Source organism: Pinus tabuliformis, chromosome X (genome assembly GCF_031772625.1).
Source record: "Pinus tabuliformis cultivar Carrire ecotype Pingquan chromosome X, CPIR1, whole genome shotgun sequence".
In the NCBI taxonomy this organism is placed as follows: Eukaryota; Viridiplantae; Streptophyta; class Pinopsida; order Pinales; family Pinaceae; genus Pinus; species Pinus tabuliformis.
In genome coordinates, this window is record NC_142308.1 from 1,214,260,932 (window position 1) to 1,214,280,416 (window position 19,485).

The window sequence follows — 19,485 nt, forward strand, 5'->3', positions numbered from 1 at the left end:
GATACCTTCCAACCATCTCTACTCAACCTCCCATTCCTGCACTAGTTCATGTCATAAACATGTTGACATCAATTCCAACTAGCAAGACTATCAAACTGAATAGTGCAATAACCAAACACTCATCACACATCATGAGGTAGACATAGGCACATGAAGAACAAAACCAAGACCCTATTGACATCAATTCCAACACTACAATGCCAATAGTCTATAAGTATTAGATAAGAAATCCTTAGGGTTTGTGGATAAAAATCTAGACCTAGACCTAGATCAATGTTTCTATTGAAAGAATAAACCCTAGCTCATGCCTGAAAGGAAAGGAAAGCAACATTTTGATAATGAGGATAAGGAATGATGTTAATTTTACGTATGTTCTATGCTAGAGCAATTTATTTCAATTTATTTTCCACATTAGCAATCACATCAGCATAAAGTAAACTGCAGATAGAACACAAATATAAATCGCAGAAGACAAGCCAAGACAAGAGGACACAAGATGTGGCACTAGCCAGGGACAAACCCCAATGTGGGGAAACCCTTGATCAATTCTTCTTTTATGTTATTCAAAGTTTAGCAGAGAAAGTGAGAGAGATAGTACATTTACAATAGAAGTCAATCACTTTGAATTTTGATATCGGCATGAGATCTGATGAAGACATATTGCTTCAACTGATTCTCTAAGGTGACTCGTTTACCTATCATAGTGCTACATCTTGTCTATTTGTTGCACACTACCATGTGACACCTTGTTGTACTATCACATGTGTTGAACCTTGATGACTGAGCTGCTCTCATCTTCATGCTGCTCATCATGCTGCATCTTCCATGGTCTTATTCATCATCAAGTTGCCCATGCTCATGATCTCATTCATCATTATGCTGCCCATGCTCATATCATCATGCATCATTATGTTTCCCATGCTCATATCATCATGCTTCTTATTATGCTGCCCATGATCTCATACATCATGTTTCCTTCCTTCAGAGACAGATGCTCCAGCTGTTTCGGCAGTTCTCGGTAGTTCCAGCATTTCTGGTAGTTCCGGCTTTTCCGGCAATTCCGACAGTTCCGACAGCTCTGGCATTTCCGGATTTTCCATCTTTTCTGGATTTTCCGGTATTTCCGGCTTTTCCGGAAGTTCCGGCTTTTCCGGCAGCTGTGGATTTTCCGACAATTTTGACAATTCCAACTTTTCCGGCTTTTCCGGCTTTTCCAGCCTTTTTGGCTTTTCCGGTATTTCCGGCTTTTCCGGCAATTCCGGCTTTTCCAACTTTTCTGGTAGTTCCTTAGGATCTCTCCTCCTATTAAAACCCAAAGACAAGTAGAGAGAGGAAGAGATCCAAGTGTCTGTAGAAATGACTTGAAGTCCTCTTCTATTTATACTAAAACGTAGAGGTTGAATAGACATGACTATTGGGCTTCTGAGCCTACATAAGTTGTTGGCCGACTTAACAATTTGTCCATAACATAAATAAATTCATAACTTCATAAATACTTATCAGAATCAGATGATCTTTAGATCAATCCTACACCTCTCAATGAGAGGGATCCAATAAAAATATCAGCTGCCATAAATAATATGACCCACATGGAGTTTGGCCCTAGTTTCCAATTTTAACACTCCCTCTCAACTAGGGAGAACTCCATCCGTTGATCCATATGTCCAACTGTACTATCTCTGCTATCAGTGCCCTGCACTACTCTGCTCTGCTAGCTTTGCTCAGCTTCGTTGGCTCTGCTCTACTCTACTCAACTCTGCTGGCTCTACTCTACTTTGTTGGCTCTGCTCTGTTGTACTCAGCTATGCTGGCTCTGCTCTGCTCTGCTCAACTTAGCTCTGCTGAACCATGAAGAAGAAGAATTGATTGAGAATGTGTCATACCATTCTCCACTGACCCGAAGTCAGTCTCAGAGTGTGTACCACTGGTCCCAGACCAATCCTCAACCGACCTGAAGTCAATGTCATAGTAGGCACAACTCCTACCACTGTTCCCAGACCAGTACTCTACTGACTCAAAGTCAGTCTCAGAGTATGTACCACTGGTCCTAGACCCGTCCTCAATCGACCCGAAGTCAATGTCATAGTGGGTACAACTCCTAGCACTGGTCCTAGACCAGTCCTCAACCGACCCGAAGTCAATGTCATAGTGGGTACAACTCCTACCACTGGTCCCAGACCAGTATCATTGATCCCAGATCAATGAAGGTCATCCTAGCATAGGGAGTATGGTAGATACAGTGATGCATCCATCGGTACTACTATGGTCCCTATCCTCATTTCCCTGCTCATTGATCAGATGAGAGGTACTTCCCATGAGTCCCAGACTGCATGGGTAGGATGCCTCGACAGGAGAACTTAATCAATCCTGTCCTCACAGGAGAACTAATCATCCTACTACACAATCGTCATGGAGAACACATCATCCAGGCCTCACAGGAGAACTAATCATCCTGCTACACAATCATCATGGAGAACACATCATCCAGACCTCACAGGAGAACTAATCATCCTACTACACAATCGTCATGGAGAACACATCATCCAGACCTCACAAGAGAATTAATCATCCTGCTACACAATCGTCATGGAGAACACATCATCCAAACCTCACAGGTGAATTAATCATCCTACTACACAATTGTCATGGAGAACACATCATCCAGACCTCACAGGAGAATTAATCATCCTATTACACAAGAGAGCAAATCATCCTGTCCCACAAGAGAGCGAATCATCTTGTCCCACAAGAGAGCGAATCATCTTGTTCATAGGAGAGCGAATCATCTTGTCCCACAAGAGAGCAAATCATCTTGTCCACAGGAGAGCGAATCATCCTGTCCACAGGAGAGCGAATCATCCTGTCCACAGGAGAGCAAATCATCCTGTCCCAGTGCGCACCACCAGGGGAGGGTGAGTCACCCTGTGGTCGTATGTTGCTCCAGTAAGAATGACAAGCCCCCAGAGCTCTCAGAGCTCAATGTATACAACATGCAAGACCTTTGTACAAGGGTCTCTTGACGACTCCAAGTCGTTCAGGAAAATCACAGATTTGATATTTCCCCGGGGCTTAGACAAAGTGTAGCGACCTGTACATCATCTCATAGCGATGGAGCTTCCTTGCTCATAGACTTACTATATCCCAGATAAGGTAGTATCTGATGTCTATCTACTATAGCAATAATCGAATACAGGATTCCTCAATAATCAAATCCCACCTCTGGTTGTCACAGATAATCACAATGGTACAAATAGCTCACTTGAAGAGCTTCCCCAACCAGGCAGCTTCATACGAGATCATACTCGTAGATATGTATCCGGTTTCAGCAGTGCTTATAACAACCGACTTCTACTTCCTGCTCATCCATGATATCAAAGCAGAATCCAAAGAGAAACAACTAAGAAGTGCTCTAGTGATCCTCCATGCTGCCTGCCCAATCAGCGTTCGAATAATCATGCAATTTCATATTTCCGGCAGTGTATCTCAATCCATGAGAGATTGTGCCCCGTAGACATCTCAGAATATTCTTGGCACCAATCCAGTGAGGTTCAACCAAATATGAGCTCACCATGCTAACTGCAAAACATATGTCCAGACGAAAGTTCACCAAGAACATCAACGTGAATGAGTTTATGAGATTCAGAGGCATTTCCCAAATCTGGTCCAACATCACTACCATATAACTTCTGAAAGTTAAGATCCTCAAGGTAGTCACAGGCTTGCAGTTCACCATTCCACATCTGGAATCCAACTCCCTCTTACTTCTGCAAATGAGAGGGTCTGCACCTATTAGAAGTAGGTCGTCCTCATAAGGTGTTGGTATGAGAGGTCTATCATCCACAACCTTCGGATGGTTTGGATCCATTTCACTCCTAGTGAATCTCAGCTTTATCAGACAGCTATCGATCCTCTCATACTATGCCCGAGGTGTTTTGCTTCAAGCCATAGAGGGCTTTCTTCCACCTGCATATGCGAGATTCCTGATTATCAATCTCAGACCCCTTGGGTTGTTCCAGACCTGTGGACCTACTACATGAGGGGAATGGTCCCCTTGTAAGATTTTCCTTCGGTACATCTCAGACATGTACTTTCATGCTCATTTTCAATTCAAGCATCCCTGTCACCATCTAACTCACAGACCTTCGGTGCTATGTGACAATGGACATGGTCCCCAGTGGACTTCCTGCAATTTGATACAACCCTGAACTCAAAAACATCTTTGAAAATTCTATTTCCAAACACGTACCTTTCCATCGATGAGTGCCACCCTGAAACCTTTGACTTCCATTTCCGAGATGGACACCAAGTTCTTCTTGCGATCAGGTACATAAAAGTGATTCAGGGTTCCTTGCTTTCTTTGAAGAGTCAACCATTTCCTTGATGACCTGCATTACCTTCGGACACTCCTTCGCATAATGGCCGAACTTATTGCAACCAAGGCATCTACCTGTTGAGCCCTGAAACTACATCTCTCCTACACATTTTCCTAGACTTTTTCCCCTCACCGGTACCTCATAAGCTATCAAATATCATTGCATATTGATTCTAAAAGAGCATTTAAGTGGTTTTCTAACTATGTTTTTGTGTTTGCTATTTGAATTATATTTTGCTCATTAGCTGCGGAATACAGCCACTTTCCGCAGCTGATTCGACTTTCCGCAGCTGTTTTTGTTGATCTCTAGGTTACAGGTGTCATCAAGCAAAACGAGGCACGTGGGCAATTCAGGAATGATCTGGACATGGATCAGGTCCTATTGGTTCAGCCAAATTCGCAAAGGAAGCCCTTGGTCAAACGGTGGTCAAACGAAGAGTTCTACGGCAAACAAGTCTCTGTTTTTAAACACGTGAAGGGTCCGAGACCATTCCTAGATCCATGGGTTCATTTTGACCTCTGTAGACTGCCTCACGACGCAAATCCAACAAACATCTTTTGATAGATTGAATGATCTTGGCAACCATCATGCTAAACTCATGGATGTTGTCTTTTACATGTCCTCTGTTGAGGGTGTTTCATAAGAAAATAGTTATGTAATTCCCCTAATAAATAACGCGTTTGCAAACGCATGTAGAGTTAGATTTTGATGTCGTTTTGCTATTAGTCATTGTACTGTGCCGTGAACTGGTCCTGCTATTGTAACGAGAGGAGTCTTCCTCTATTTTGCAATATAACAAGACTCTGTTTTACATGACTGTGTGAGCGTAATTCCAGACTGATAGTGTGTTGACCAAGGCTGTGCAGAGGGCCCCTGCTGGCTGAGGTTTTGTTTTCTTTATTTCTGTAAAGTTTTTACGTGTTGTTTCCTTATTTCCATTGCACATATTTCATAATTTGTTCACCTATGTATATTTCATAAGTTAGTTATGATGTTAACGTTACATTCCTGTACATGATTTTTCAAGCATTGTATATTGTTGCTAACACTGATCAGTGTGTGTTTCAGGATAGGCTAGGCCCGGGCATTTTCATACAATTTTTACAATAACTAGTGACATGAGATTAGCCTCTCTGCTGACTTTGCTTTTCTTAGCTTTTCAATTTCAGTTATGCTTTGATTTTAGTTTTATTCATTTGCTTTGTTAGTTAGTTTAGATATCAAATTCCTCATATCATTGACGTTATCTCCAGAGCCATAGCTTAACCCCGAAAAGACTACTTGGCGAGCTATCGGACTATGAATGATGTGATTTGATTTTAGCTTTATTTTTCTGCAATTAGATATCAATTCCTCATGTCATTGACGTTATCTCCAGAGCCATAGCTTAACCCCGAAAAGACTACTTGGCGAGCTATCAAACTATGAATGATGTGATTTGATTTTAGCTTTATTTTTCTGCAATTAAATATCAATTCCTCATGTCATTGACGTTATCTCCAGAGCCATAGCTTAATCCCGAAAAGACTACTTGGCGTGCTACCGGACTATGAATGATGTGATTTGATTTTAGTTTTATTTTTTTGCAATTAGATATCAATTCCTCATATTATTGACGTTATCTCCAGAGCCATAGCTTAACCCCGAAAAGACTACTTGGCGAGCTATCGGACTATAAATGAAGTGAATTGATTTTACTTTTATTAGTTTGCAATTTTTAATTTGTTTGAGTGCAATAGCTTAACTTTTATTTCTGTATTTAGATGAGCAGCAGAGATAGAGATTTCATGATCAGTAGTTCATCATTTGTTTGATTCAAGTAGCTGCACATTTACATTCTTGTTCAAAGTATCAATTTCATTACTAGACTGTTTTGAGATCTTCTGAAGTGTTAAGTTCTGGAAGTCATCATAAAGGACAGAATTGCCTTAAAATCTATATCCATACTTGCCTTCTAGAGTATTCTTAAAACTTAGGGATAGGATTTCCATTCACATTAGGAGATAAACGAAGATAAAACCCCCAAAACAAAATAAAAATTGAAAACAATAAAAAGTAAGAAAGAGGTTGTCTTGCACATATAGTGCGCCACACTTCATCAGTTTACGACTCTCGGATTGATAATTAATGTAGCAATTTAGGACATACTAAATTGACTAAACATTTTGGCGTCGTTGCCGGGTAAGTGTAACTAAGTAGCCGATCTCTTAAAAAAAAAAAAAAAGGAAAAAATTGATAACTTCTTAAAGTATGCTCTCCTCTTGCACCTAGTGTGATCTGGAGGATCAGAAAAGAGAGTTATTAGTTCAATAATTTCTTGATTATGCTCTCTTCTTGCACCTAGTGTGACCTGGAAGATCAGAAAGAGAATTATTAGCCCAACTTAAAAATAAAAAAATAAAAATAATAGAAAATGACATGCATAGAGCAAGAGATTCTAGGGGAAGGTTTATAGCTAGGGCCAAAAATTTGATTTTCACAACTCCAGCTACTTCAAGGCATAGACAAGATACACCTCCATCATCTCTGACTCATACACCCAGCCTTAGGATTCCTGGAATTCAAGGGGCAGCAGCTGAATTGGGAGATTCTCCCACACTATTTACTAAATCTGATCTAGGAGAAGAACCTTTCTTCACTTTTACAGGGGGGAACATATTGTAATCAAAGAAGTAGAATCGCCTGAAGAAGAGGAGGGAGAAACTATTCCTCGTTCACCATTAATAGAAGAACCAGAGGACTCTAAGGACTCTGAGGAAACTATCATGATAGAGGAAGTAGTAAATGGATTTGGAGGAGGGGGTAGAGGTAGAGGTAGAGGAAATAATGGAGGAGGTAGAGGTAACAATGGGGGAAATAGGGATGGAGATAACTCATTTGGATTCCCTATAGCCGATGAGAAAACTCATACAACAATGAAAAACATTTCACCATCTGTCCTCCCAAACTTTTATGGGTTGCGAAGTGAGGATACTAAAACATTTCTATTTGAGTTTGAAGTCTTGTGCCGAACCTATGACTATATGAAAGACTCTCAAAAACTCAAACTATTTCCTTCAACATTGAAAGGAGCTGCTTTGAAATGATTCATGGGATTAGTCATTCAATCTATTAAGACTTGGAATGATATGAAAAAAACATTTTTGGATAGATATCTGGATTATTGTATGCCCACCAATCATAAGGATGAGGTATTCAAGATGATGCAAAGAGAAGATGAACACTTGGAGGATTTACTTGAAAGATTTCAATACAACTTAAAGAGAGCAAAAATGAGTAAATTAGATGAGGAAACCTTGAAAGCCCTTCTATTGAAAGCCATTAGAGATGAATAAGTAGATATTTTGAACATGATGGGAAAGGGAGATATTTCTCAACTTCCACTTCATGACATAGCAGAACTATGTGTCCATCTCTCAAGGGGAAAATCTAAAACTGGAAAAGGGCCGAGAGATCCTTCTCTTATTAGAGCAAACAAATCTGCAACTAGATCAGTAAGTAGGGCATAGATTGGCAATATGCTTGATGAGTTCAAAACTGATATTCTAGGGAGCCTTAGTGAACAACTAGACACCCTTAAAATACAAAACAAGCAGAAAGCAGAAGCTAATGCCTTGGCTATCTTTTGTCCAAAATGTAGAAAGAAACATGCTCTAAGGGAATGCCCCTTGGATGCAAAAGTTGTAGAAACATGTATGATTTGCTCAGAAAGCCATGAGACCAAGGATTGTCCTTCAATTCCTGGGCTCAAAGCTGTCTTTCAGGAAGATCCAAATTCAATAGAGTCCCTTTGTTTTGTTTCAAGAAGACCATGGCAGGGGCAACAAAATCAGGGATTTAACAATCCTATGAACTTTCAGCTCCCGCCAAATTGGAATTCTTGGCAACAATCTTGGCCCCAATCTCAAAATCCATACCAATCATGGGCACAAGGGATGTAAAATCTTTATGGGAGATTTGCTTAATTTTATCAATATCCTCCATCTTTTCCAAATCAACAAAATCCACCAATTCCAAATCAAAACCCACAACTTTCATTACCATTCCCACAACAACAACCTTCTCAACAAAATCCAAATTCTCAACTCTTGCTTCCATTTCAACAAAAGTCAAATAAACTACCAGCCCAGCCATTGCCAAATCCTAACAACAAAAATCCTCAGAATGCTTACATGGTAGAAGAACAACAATTTCCTACCTATATGATTGTTCCTCTTAATGATGTCCAACTCAGATCTGGTAGAGTTTTAGAAAAACCTTCTATAGATATTCAAGAGCAAGGTACCTTTGAGGAAGATTCTCTTAAAGTTAATAAAGGTTCTAAAGAAGCATCTCTTCAAAACCCAACCATTCAAAAAGAAAAAGAAAAAGAGTCAACCCCCACAACTCCTATAGTTGAGCAACCTGCATCTTCATCCACGCCTCCTTTCCCTGAAAGATTACAAATTGACAAAGGGGTGGAAAAACAAATCTTGTTGCCTGACTATGATTTTCTAGATGAATTGAAGAATTTATGTATCAAGATTCCCTTGCTACAAGCCATTCGAGAGATTCCTATTCTAGCGAAAACAATAAAGGAGTTGAGTCTTAAAAGACCAGGAAGGAAACCAAGGGATACAAGAAGAATCCACCTGGTAGGAAAAATTGCAGATATCATGATGGGAAAAATTACCATGCAGAAGTATGTAGATCCGGGTAGTCCAATTGTCAAGACACATATAAATGGGATATAAATTCCAAACACTTTGATTGACTTAGGGGCTGCTATCAACATTATGAGTAGACAGACTATGGAACAGCTTAAACTTCCTAATCTTCTTTTTACACCCACCTTACTGCAACTTGCAGATAGATCAATAATCAAACCAGATGGTGTACTAGAAGATATTTCAGTCTCCTTAGATTCTTGGGAATATCCAGTAGATTTCATGATTTTGACTCCTAAGAGTAATTTAGGAGGACATCCACTCATCTTAGGAAGACCTTGGCTAGCCACAGCTGATGCTTTCATTAGTTGTAGATCTGGAGATATGTACATTTCTGATGGTAGTTCAACAAAGAAATTCAATTTGTATCCTCCAGCAAAGGCAATTACAGAAGTAGGAGACAATGAATGGGTCGACGATGAAGATATTATACAACCTGTCTTTACTGTCTCTGAAATTAGTGAAGATAGTCAAATTTTGAACACATTAGAAAATTTTGAAACATCTTCAGAATATGACCACACACAATTTCAGTTAGATTCTGATATTGAATATCTATCATCAAGACAAATGTCTCTTTACTCTATGGAAGAGTTTGGTAGCTCTACCATTGAGATTTTTCCAGGAAAAACACTGAATATCAACACAAATTGGGAAAAGTCACAACAAGAAGAGCTAACCAAAATCTTGCAAAAACATTCTACTGCATTTGCATGGGAGTATACTAATATGAAAGGTATTGACCCTAAGACTTGCATCCATCATATCTATATCAAGGAAAACAGTAGACCAATCAGACAACCTCAGAGAAGAATGAATCCAAATCTTAGGGAGATAGTGAAAGAAGAGCTCCAAAAACTACTCAATGTAAATTTCATTTACCCAATTTCAGATAGCCGATGGGTTTCTCCTTTGGTTATAGTACCCAAAAAGAATGGTAAATGGAGGGCATGCATTGATTATAGGGAATTGAATAAAGCAACTTTGAATGATCACTTTCCCTTGCCCTTTATCGATCAAATATTAGATACATTAGCAAGCAAAAAGTACTTTTCATTTCTGGATGGTTTTAGTGGTTATAATCAAATTCAGGGAGCACCTGAAGATCAAGATAAGACCACATTTACCTGTCCATGGGGAACTTTTGCTTATCGAGTGCTTCCTTTTGGATTATGTAATGCACTCGCAGCATTCCAAAGAGCAGTACTAAGAATTTTTTCTGATCTAATCCATGATTGTGTAGAGGTTTATATGGATGATTTTACAGTTTATGGTGATTCATTTGAAGAGGCATTAGAAAATTTGGAAAAAATCCTTATAAGATGTAAAGAAACAAACCTTTCACTAAGCCATGAAAAATGCTTTATGATGTTTACTGAAGGTATTGTTTTAGGACATCATATTTTAGGGGATGGGATTAAAGTTGATAGATCAAAAGTTGAAGTCATCTCCAAGTTACCTATTCCAAATTGTCAAAAAGATGTTAGAAGTTTTCTGGGATTTACTGGATATTATAGAAGATTTATAGAAAACTTCACCAAATTAGCATCTCCACTCTTCAAACTTCTTACAAAAGACTGTGAATTTAAATGGGGTCCTGATTGCCAATCAGCGTTTGAAACTTTGAAAACAATAATATCTGAAGCGCCTATCTTGAGAGGACCAAATTGGAAACTTCCTTTCCATATTTCTACAGATGCTTCAAATACAGCGCTAGGGGCTGTATTGGGACAAAAATATTTAGTTCCTTATGCCATTTACTATACCAGTAAAAATTTAACTCCTACTGAGTTGAACTATACTGTGACTGAAAAAGAGTTCTTAGCTATTGTTCATGCAATCAATAAGTTTAGACATTATATAACAGGCTATGAAACTTTTATTCATACTGATCATTTTGCAATTAGATATCTAATGAAAAAACCCATTACTAATGGCAGAGTTACAAGGCGGCTCTTACTTTTACAGGAATTCAATATTACTGTGTTAGATAGACCAAGGAAACAAAACACAGTAGCTGATTTCTTGTCTAGGATTCAGAATACTAAAGAAGATTCTCGTGTAGAGGACAAGTTTCCTGATGAATATTTATTTGCAGTAACTACTAAAACTCCTTGGTATGCAGATATAGATAACTATTTGGTTACAGGGAAACTACCTCCACATTTATTTCCTGGTGAAAGAAGAAAGATTATTCAGGGGAGTTCAAAGTATTCATGGATTTCTAACGAATTGTTTAAAACAGGGTCAGATTTTGTGATCAGAAGATGTGTTAGGGAAGATTAAATGCCTAATATTCTCAAAGCATGTCATGATGAACCATGTGGCGAACACTTTGCTGACAAAATGACAGTCTATAAAATCCTCTCTTTAGGATATTATTGGCCATCCCTCTTCAAAGATGCAAAACAATATGTCAAAAGGTGTGACAGCTGCCAAAGAGTAGGGAAACCTAGCCTCTCAAATGAAATGTCATTACAACCACATGTACTCATCAAACCCTCTGAACAATGGGCTTTAGATTTTATTGGACCTATTAACCCACCATCTAAACAAAGAAAGTATATATTGGTATGTACTGATTATGTCACTAAATGGGTAGAAGCCAAAGCATTATTTTCTGCTACTGAGCATTCAGTTGTTAGTTTTCTTTATGAGGATATTTTTACTTGCTTTGGTGTTCCAAGAGAAATTGTGACAGATCAGGGAGGTCAATTCACACCCAAACTGGTGGAGAAACTGATGGAAAAGTACAAGGTCAAGCACAGAAAATCTACTCCTTACCATCCGCAAGCAAATGGTCAAGTGGAGTCTACAAACAAAGTTCTTGAAGGCATCATTACCAAAACTGTTCATCTACACAGAAGAGATTGGGCAAAAAGGCTTCCTGAAGCCTTATGGGCCTATAGAACTACATGGAGGAATACAACAGGACATTCTCCCTATGAACTTGTTTATGGGAAAGAAGTTCTACTCCCCATTGAGTTCCAAGTTAGAACCTTCAAGATGGCAGTTCAATTGGGAATGGATCTATCAGAAGCCCAAAAGCATAGAATGGAGCAGTTGAATGAGCTAGATGAGATCAGACAAGAAGCAATCCTAAGAACTAATCTAGTTCAATATCAAAGAGCTAAGTGGCATGACAAATACATCAAGGAGAAAAAGTTTCAAGAAGGAGATTGGGCATTGCTATTTGATTCCAAGATTAAAGATTTCAAAGGTAAATTTTAGACTCATTGGCTTGGGCCATATGAGATTGACAAAATCTTTAGCAATAGAGCGGTAAGAATCAAAACCATTGATGAACATCAAACTCCTCTTATTGTGAATGGCCACAGATTAAAGATCTATCATAAGCCACTCTCAAAGGAGGAATTTGTCAAAATCTTTCAAGATAATTATGCAATAAGGCTGGTGAAGAAAAATCCTTCTTCTCCACCAGCCTAGTCTTTGTTCTTCTCTATTTTATAAAAAAAGAAAAATGTATAAGCCTGAAAACCAATCAGTGATTGGCAATCTTATACAGAAAATACAGGGCGAAAATCAGAAACTTCTGACACCCTATATTTTCCAAAAAAAATATTTCCTCATTTTATTCATAGTTTCATGTCATTTCACTTCACTCCATTTCATTTCATTTCATTTCATCATCTCATTCCGTCAATAAAATTCCTTTCATGACCAGTTTTCATATATCATTCACTTAGTCATCATTCATTTCCATCCATCTCCATTCAGTCATATGTCCATTGTGTCAGTTTCCACAGCTGAATTCAGTTTCCGCAGCTAGAAACTGATTCCGCAACTAGTTGATTGATTCCGCAGCTAACACTTTGTTATCCAGCACTGATAGTCAGATGTTAGCCAAATAATGATAGGAACCAAATGCAGGCATGACAAAGGAATATATGTTGAAGATATAAAACACCTAAAGTACCAACAAGAAGCAGCCAATCAAAGGTCAGTGAGCGGAAGTGGTAAAATTCTAAGGTAAGAAAAATTCATTTCAAATAGCATTTTAAAGCACATTCTATATAGTTATGAAACCACGGCTCCATTATATGTAATGATTAGCATTGATAGCTTCCATAACTGCTCCATGACCTTTACATGATTTCTCCACGAACCTTGCATTAATTTTTAACGGCCTCATGATCCGCCTCCAAATTTAACTCGTGTTTATTTGTACGTTGGCATTCCACCTGCTGAACCGGGTAATTATGAGGACGTAATCTATTTGATCACGGCTCTGTCCCGCCGCACAAATCCGCAGCCATTTTGAGAACGTGCTCACGCCTATTCCGCAGCCGTCTATCTCAAAAGCCGAGTTCACTCTATTCCCATACTATCCCATTGAAGTTGTGTTTGTCATTTCTGGCTGTTTACACTCCCGTGAACTCATTCTCATTACCTGTTCTCTGCTCTTTCGTTTACGACTACTGGTTTTCTCCATAAACCTTCTCCATTCCCCACTAACACAGCTGTTTCACCTCCGTCAATCCATTACTCACCCAGACGTATTTTAAGGCAGGAGGAAGGAATGGGTCTTTTGCTAAGAGCAGAACCGGAAGGGCCCAAATTCATGGAGGGGTATCCACAATTGAAAAGCATACTAAGGAAGGCACGGTGGCTACAGTTCATCCAGAAATTCAGAGGCTACAACAAAGAAGTTACAAAGACATTTGCGAGGTCTTTTAATGGCGTGGAAGTTGAGATTGGAGATCTTAAATTTTCAGTTACAGAGGCATCTATCACTGCAGCAACGGAACTCCCACAGGAGGGGGAACGGTGGTTCAAAAACAAAAGCTTTGATGAGAGGGCCTGGAGGGTTATCCTACGCAATCCAGGTATGGATATAACCATTTTCAAACATGGAATCTCTGTCTCTGCTTTAGAAGAAAAGTGGGCTAGCCTATTGTTGATAATCCAAAAATTTATTGCATGTGAAGGACGGTTTGGATCCATGTATATGTACCACACCCGGTTGCTAATGAATTTTCTAGAAAATCAAACAATCAATTTGCCTTACTTTTTATTGAATATTCTGAAAAAGATGTCCATAACTGTACAAAAGAATCTGGAGGACATAGAACCCCACCTGTACCATCACGGCCTTGTAAAAATTTTGATTGAAAAACAGTTGAAGGAAAAGAAGGACACCTGGGAACAGTTTTTGGTTAGAAACTTCTTTCAAGGTCCACCTGAAACACCCGAGAGCAAATAAGCAAGGAAAAGTAGGAAAAAGAAAACAAGTGTGAAAATTCAGGACACTCCTACTAACATAGCTAAAGAAACTAATAAAGAAGAAAAGTTGTCAGAAAGTAGGAAGGAAAGAACTGAGGTTAGGAAACAAAGCAAATTAAAGGGGAAAAGAAAAATTGAAGCTGTTTATCAAACCCCAGAACCTTCCTCAGAAGAGGACCACCAAATACTTTCTTAAAGACTAGTTTACCTTCAGGAACAGTCAGCTACAGCAAAGAGGAAAGGGAAAGAAAAACAGAGTGTGGAGAAAGAAGACACTAGCTCACAAAATCTAAGGAGGAGCTCCAGACTTAAAGGAAAACTGAGGAAAGTACAAACTAAAGGGCCCCACTTCATTGATTTAGGAGGGGAAACACCGGAACAACCTCCAGCAATCCCTCCTGGCCGTGGCCCACACCATACTCCTATTTCTCAGCCAGATTTTGAGATCAGTCCTTCTCAACCAGATTTTGGGGACAGCCCAAGGAAGACTACACCTGAGATAGATCCAACCCAGCAAGAAATGTATGATTATATTGAGACGTTGGAGAAAACTGCCACAGATCAAGGCACTTCATCTGCCCAGCCTAATACAGCCCAGGAAGCTCTAATCCAATCACTAAAACAGGAAGTTTTTGAGCTGAAGGTCCTAAATAGACACATCAAAAGAGAAAATGAAACATTGAAAGAACAGAGCAGGTTGGATAAGATTATTCACGACAACACCATGTTGCATCTTGGGCTGTGGCAGAAGAAAAATAGAAAATTGAAGAAAAAGAACAGGAGGTTGAGCAGGGCTCTCATCAACCTCAAATTCAAGTGCCTAATGAGGAAGCCTAAGATGACAGTGGTACCAAGAAAGAAGAAAAGAAGGCTGGATGTGTTGGCAGAGGTCTCAGAACACATGAACTGAAGGGAGGATGATCACAGTTTTGGTTGCATGGGGACATGCAACACCTTCATAGTGGGGGTATGTTGAGCCCTAAAACTACATCTCTCCTACACATTTTCCTAGACTTTTTCCCCTCACCAGTACCTCATAAGCTATCAAAGATCATTGCATATTGATTCTAAAAGAGCATTTAAGTGGTTTTCTAACTATGTTTTTGTGTTTGCTATTTGAATTATATTTTGCTCATTAGCTGCGGAATACAGCCACTTTCCGCAGCTGATTCGACTTTCCGCAGCTGTTTTTTTTATCTTTACGTTATAGGTGTCATCAACCAAAACGAGGCACGTGGGTAGTTCAGGAATGATCTGGACATGGATCAGGTCCTATTGGTTCAGCCAAATTCGCAAAGGAAGCCCTTGGTCAAACGAAAAGTTTTACGACAAACAGGTCTCTGTTTTCAAACACGTGAAGGGTCCGAGACCGTTCCTAGATCCATGGGTTCATTTTGACAGCTGTAAACTGCCGCCACGACGCAAACCCAACAACCATCTTTTGATAGATTGAATGATCTTAGCAACCATCATGCTAAACTCACGGATGCTGTCTTTTTACGTGCCCTCTGTTGAAGGTGTTTCATAAGAAAACAGTTATGTAATTCCCCTTATAAATAACGCATGTAGAGTTAGTTTTTGATGTCGTTTTGCTATTAGTCATTGTACTATGCCGTGAACTGGTCCTGTTGTTGTAACAAGAGGAGTCTTCCTCTGTTTTGCAATATAACAAGACTCTGTTTTATATGACTGTGTGAGCGTAATTCCAGACTGATAGCGTGTTGACCAAGGCCGTGCAGAGGGCCCCTGCTGGCTGAGGTTTTGTTTTCTTTATTTCTGTAAAGTTTTTACGTGTTGTTTCCTTATTTCCATTGCACATATTTCATAATTTGTTCACCTGTGTATATTTCATAAGTTAGTTATGATGTTAACGTTACATTCCTGTACATGATTTTTCAAGCATTGTATATTGTTGCTAACACTGATCAGTGTGTGTTTCAGGATAGGCTAGGCCCGGGCATTTTCATACAATTTTTACAATAACTAGTGACATGAGATTAGCCTCTCTGTTGACTTTGCTTTTCTTAGCTTTTCAATTTCAATTATGCTTTGATTTCAGTTTTATTCATTTACTTTGTTAATTAGTTTAGATATCAAATTACTCATATCATTTACGTTATCTCCAGAGCCATAGCTTAACCCCGAAAAGACTACTTGGCGAGCTATCGGACTATGAATGATGTGATTTGATTTTAGCTTTATTTTTCTGCAATTAGATATCAATTCCTCATGTCATTGACGTTATCTCCAGAGCCATAGCTTAACCCCGAAAAGACTACTTGGCGAGCTATCGGACTATGAATGATGTGATTTGATTTTAGCTTTATTTTTCTGCAATTAGATATCAATTCCTCAAGTCATTGACGTTATCTCCAGAGCCATAGCTTAACCCCGAAAAGACTACTTGGTGAGCTATCAGACTATGAATGATGTGATTTTATTTTATTTTTATTTTTCTGCAATTAGATATCAGTTCCTCATATTATTGACGTTATCTCAGAGCCATAGCTTAACCCCAAAAAGACTACTTGGCGAGCTATCGGACTATAAATGAAGTGAATTGATTTTACTTTTATTAGTTTGCAGTTGTTAATTTGTTTGAGTGCAATAGCTTAACTTTTATTTCTATATTTAGATGAGCAGCAGAGATAGAGATTTCATAATCAGTGGTTCATCATTTGTTTGATTCAAGTAGCTGCACATTTACATTCTTGTTCAAAGTATCAATTTCATTATTAGATTGTTTTGAGATCTTCTGAAGTGTTAAGTTCTAAAAGTCATCATAAAAGACAGAATTGCCTTAAAATCTATATCCATACTTGCCTTCTAGAGTATTCTTAAAACTCAGGGATAGGATTTCCATTCACATTAGGAGATAAACGAAAATAAAACCCCCAAAACAAAATAAAAATTGAAAACAATAAAAAGTAATAAAGAGGTTGTCTTGCACATATAGTGCACCACACTTCATCAGTTTACGACTCCCGGATTGATAATTAATGTAGAAATTTAGGACATACTAAATTGAGTAAACACTGTCTTTCCTTCCACCCTTAGATCCGAACTTCCCAATGAAGTGATCTTTAGATGGGACATCAGAAACTTCCACTATGCCATTTTGATAATATGTTCTGCTTCGACTTCACCCTTTGTGAACTTAGAAGAGAGATGTGGAACCCATTGATCCTTTTGTCTTGTCCCTATTGTCTTTGATGATTGCTCTTTCACTCTTGCTTGGGCATTTTCCTCACCTCAGCTCTGATACCATGTTAATCTTAGGTATGTTCTATGCTAGAGCAATTTATTTCAATTTCTTTTCCACATTAGCAATCACATCAGCATAAAGTAAACTGCAGATAGAACATAAATATAAATCGCAGAAGACAAGCCAAGACAAGAAGACACAAGATGTGGCACTAGCTAGGGACAAACCCCAATGTGGGGAAACCCTTGATCAATTCTTCTTTTATGTTATTCAAAGTTTAGCATAGAAAGTGAGGGAGATAGTACATTTACAATAGAAGTCAATCACTTTGAATTTTGATATCAGCATGAAATCAGTTGAAGACATATTGCTTCCACTGATTCTCTAAGGTGACTCGTTCACCTATCATAGTGCTGCATCTCGTCTATTTGTTGCACATTACCGTGTGACACCTTGCTGTACTGTCACATGTGTTGAACCTTGATGACTGAGTTGCTCTCATCATCATGCTGCATCTTCCATGGTCTTATTCATCATCAAGTTTCCCATGCTCATGATCTCATTCATCATTATGTTGCCCATGCTTATATCATCATGCATCATTATGCTACCCATGCTCATATCATCATGTTTCTTATTATGCTTCCCATGATCTCATACATCATGCTGCCTTCCTTCGGAGACAGAAGCTCCAGCTGTTTCGGCAATTTCCGGTAGTTCCGGCTTTTCTGGCAGTTCCGGCTTTTCCAGCAGTTTCGAATTTTCCGACATTTCCGGCTTTTCTGACTTTTCTAGATTTTCTACACTTTCCGGTATTTCTGACTTTTCCAGTGTTTCCAGCTTTTCCGGCAGTTCCAGCTTTTCCGACAGTTCCGAATTTTCCTGTTTTTTCGGCTTTTCTGACTCTTCCAGTATTTCCGACTTTTCTGGCTTTTCCAGTAGTTCCGGCTTTTCCGAATTTTCTGGCAATTCCTTAGGATCTCTCCTCCTACTAAAACCCAAAGACAAGTAAAGAGAGGAAGAGATCCAAGTGTGTGTAGAAATGACTTGAAGTTCTCTTCTATTTATACTAAAACGTAGAGGTTGAATAGACATGATTGTTGGGCTCCTGAGCCTACATAAGTTGCTGGCCAACTTAACAATTTGTCCATAACATAAATAAATTCATAACTTCATAAATACTTATCGAAATCGGATGATTTTTAAATCAATCCTACACCTCTCAATGAGAGGGATCCAATAAAAATATCAGCTGCCATAAATAATATGACCCACATGGAGTTTGGCCCTAGTTGCCAATTTTAACAAATGAGCATTTGATGAGATTGCAATGCTTCCTGCAAGAAGGCAAGGATTAAGGAGTTTAAAATTCCCTACAACCCTCAGATTAAAAGGACCTCCTAATGAGGGTTGCAAGTACATTATGAAGGTTGCCAAGGCTTTGGAAACGATGGAAGCATTGGGAAAAATGAGGCAAAGTTTATGACAAGAGGATTCTCCCAAGGTGGAGCAAACATCCTAAGAAGTACTTAGGATAAGCAGTAGTGATGAGTCACATCATTAATTCTGAGCCATCCAACTATAAGGAGGTTGTAGACAAGAAAGTTTGGAAGGATGCCATGATGAAGGAATATTAGTCCATCATGAAGAAACATGTGTGGGAATTGTGCCAAGGCGTGAGGGGAAGTCATTGGTGGCTTCCAAGTTGAACTACAAGATCTAGCATGCAGCAGATGGCAGCATAAAGAAGTATAAAGTGAGATTCATGACAAGTAGGTTCTCCAAAAAAGAGGGAGAATATTATGACAAGATGTTTGCTCTATTTGTTAGGTACCTTGGTTTTTTATGAGCCTGTAATCTTGTTGGTGACTTATTCTGACACAAAGGAAGTGGCAGTGGCAGGAATATTTTCTTTTGTGATAGAGGGAGAAGTTAGGATTACCACAGGAAGTCGTGC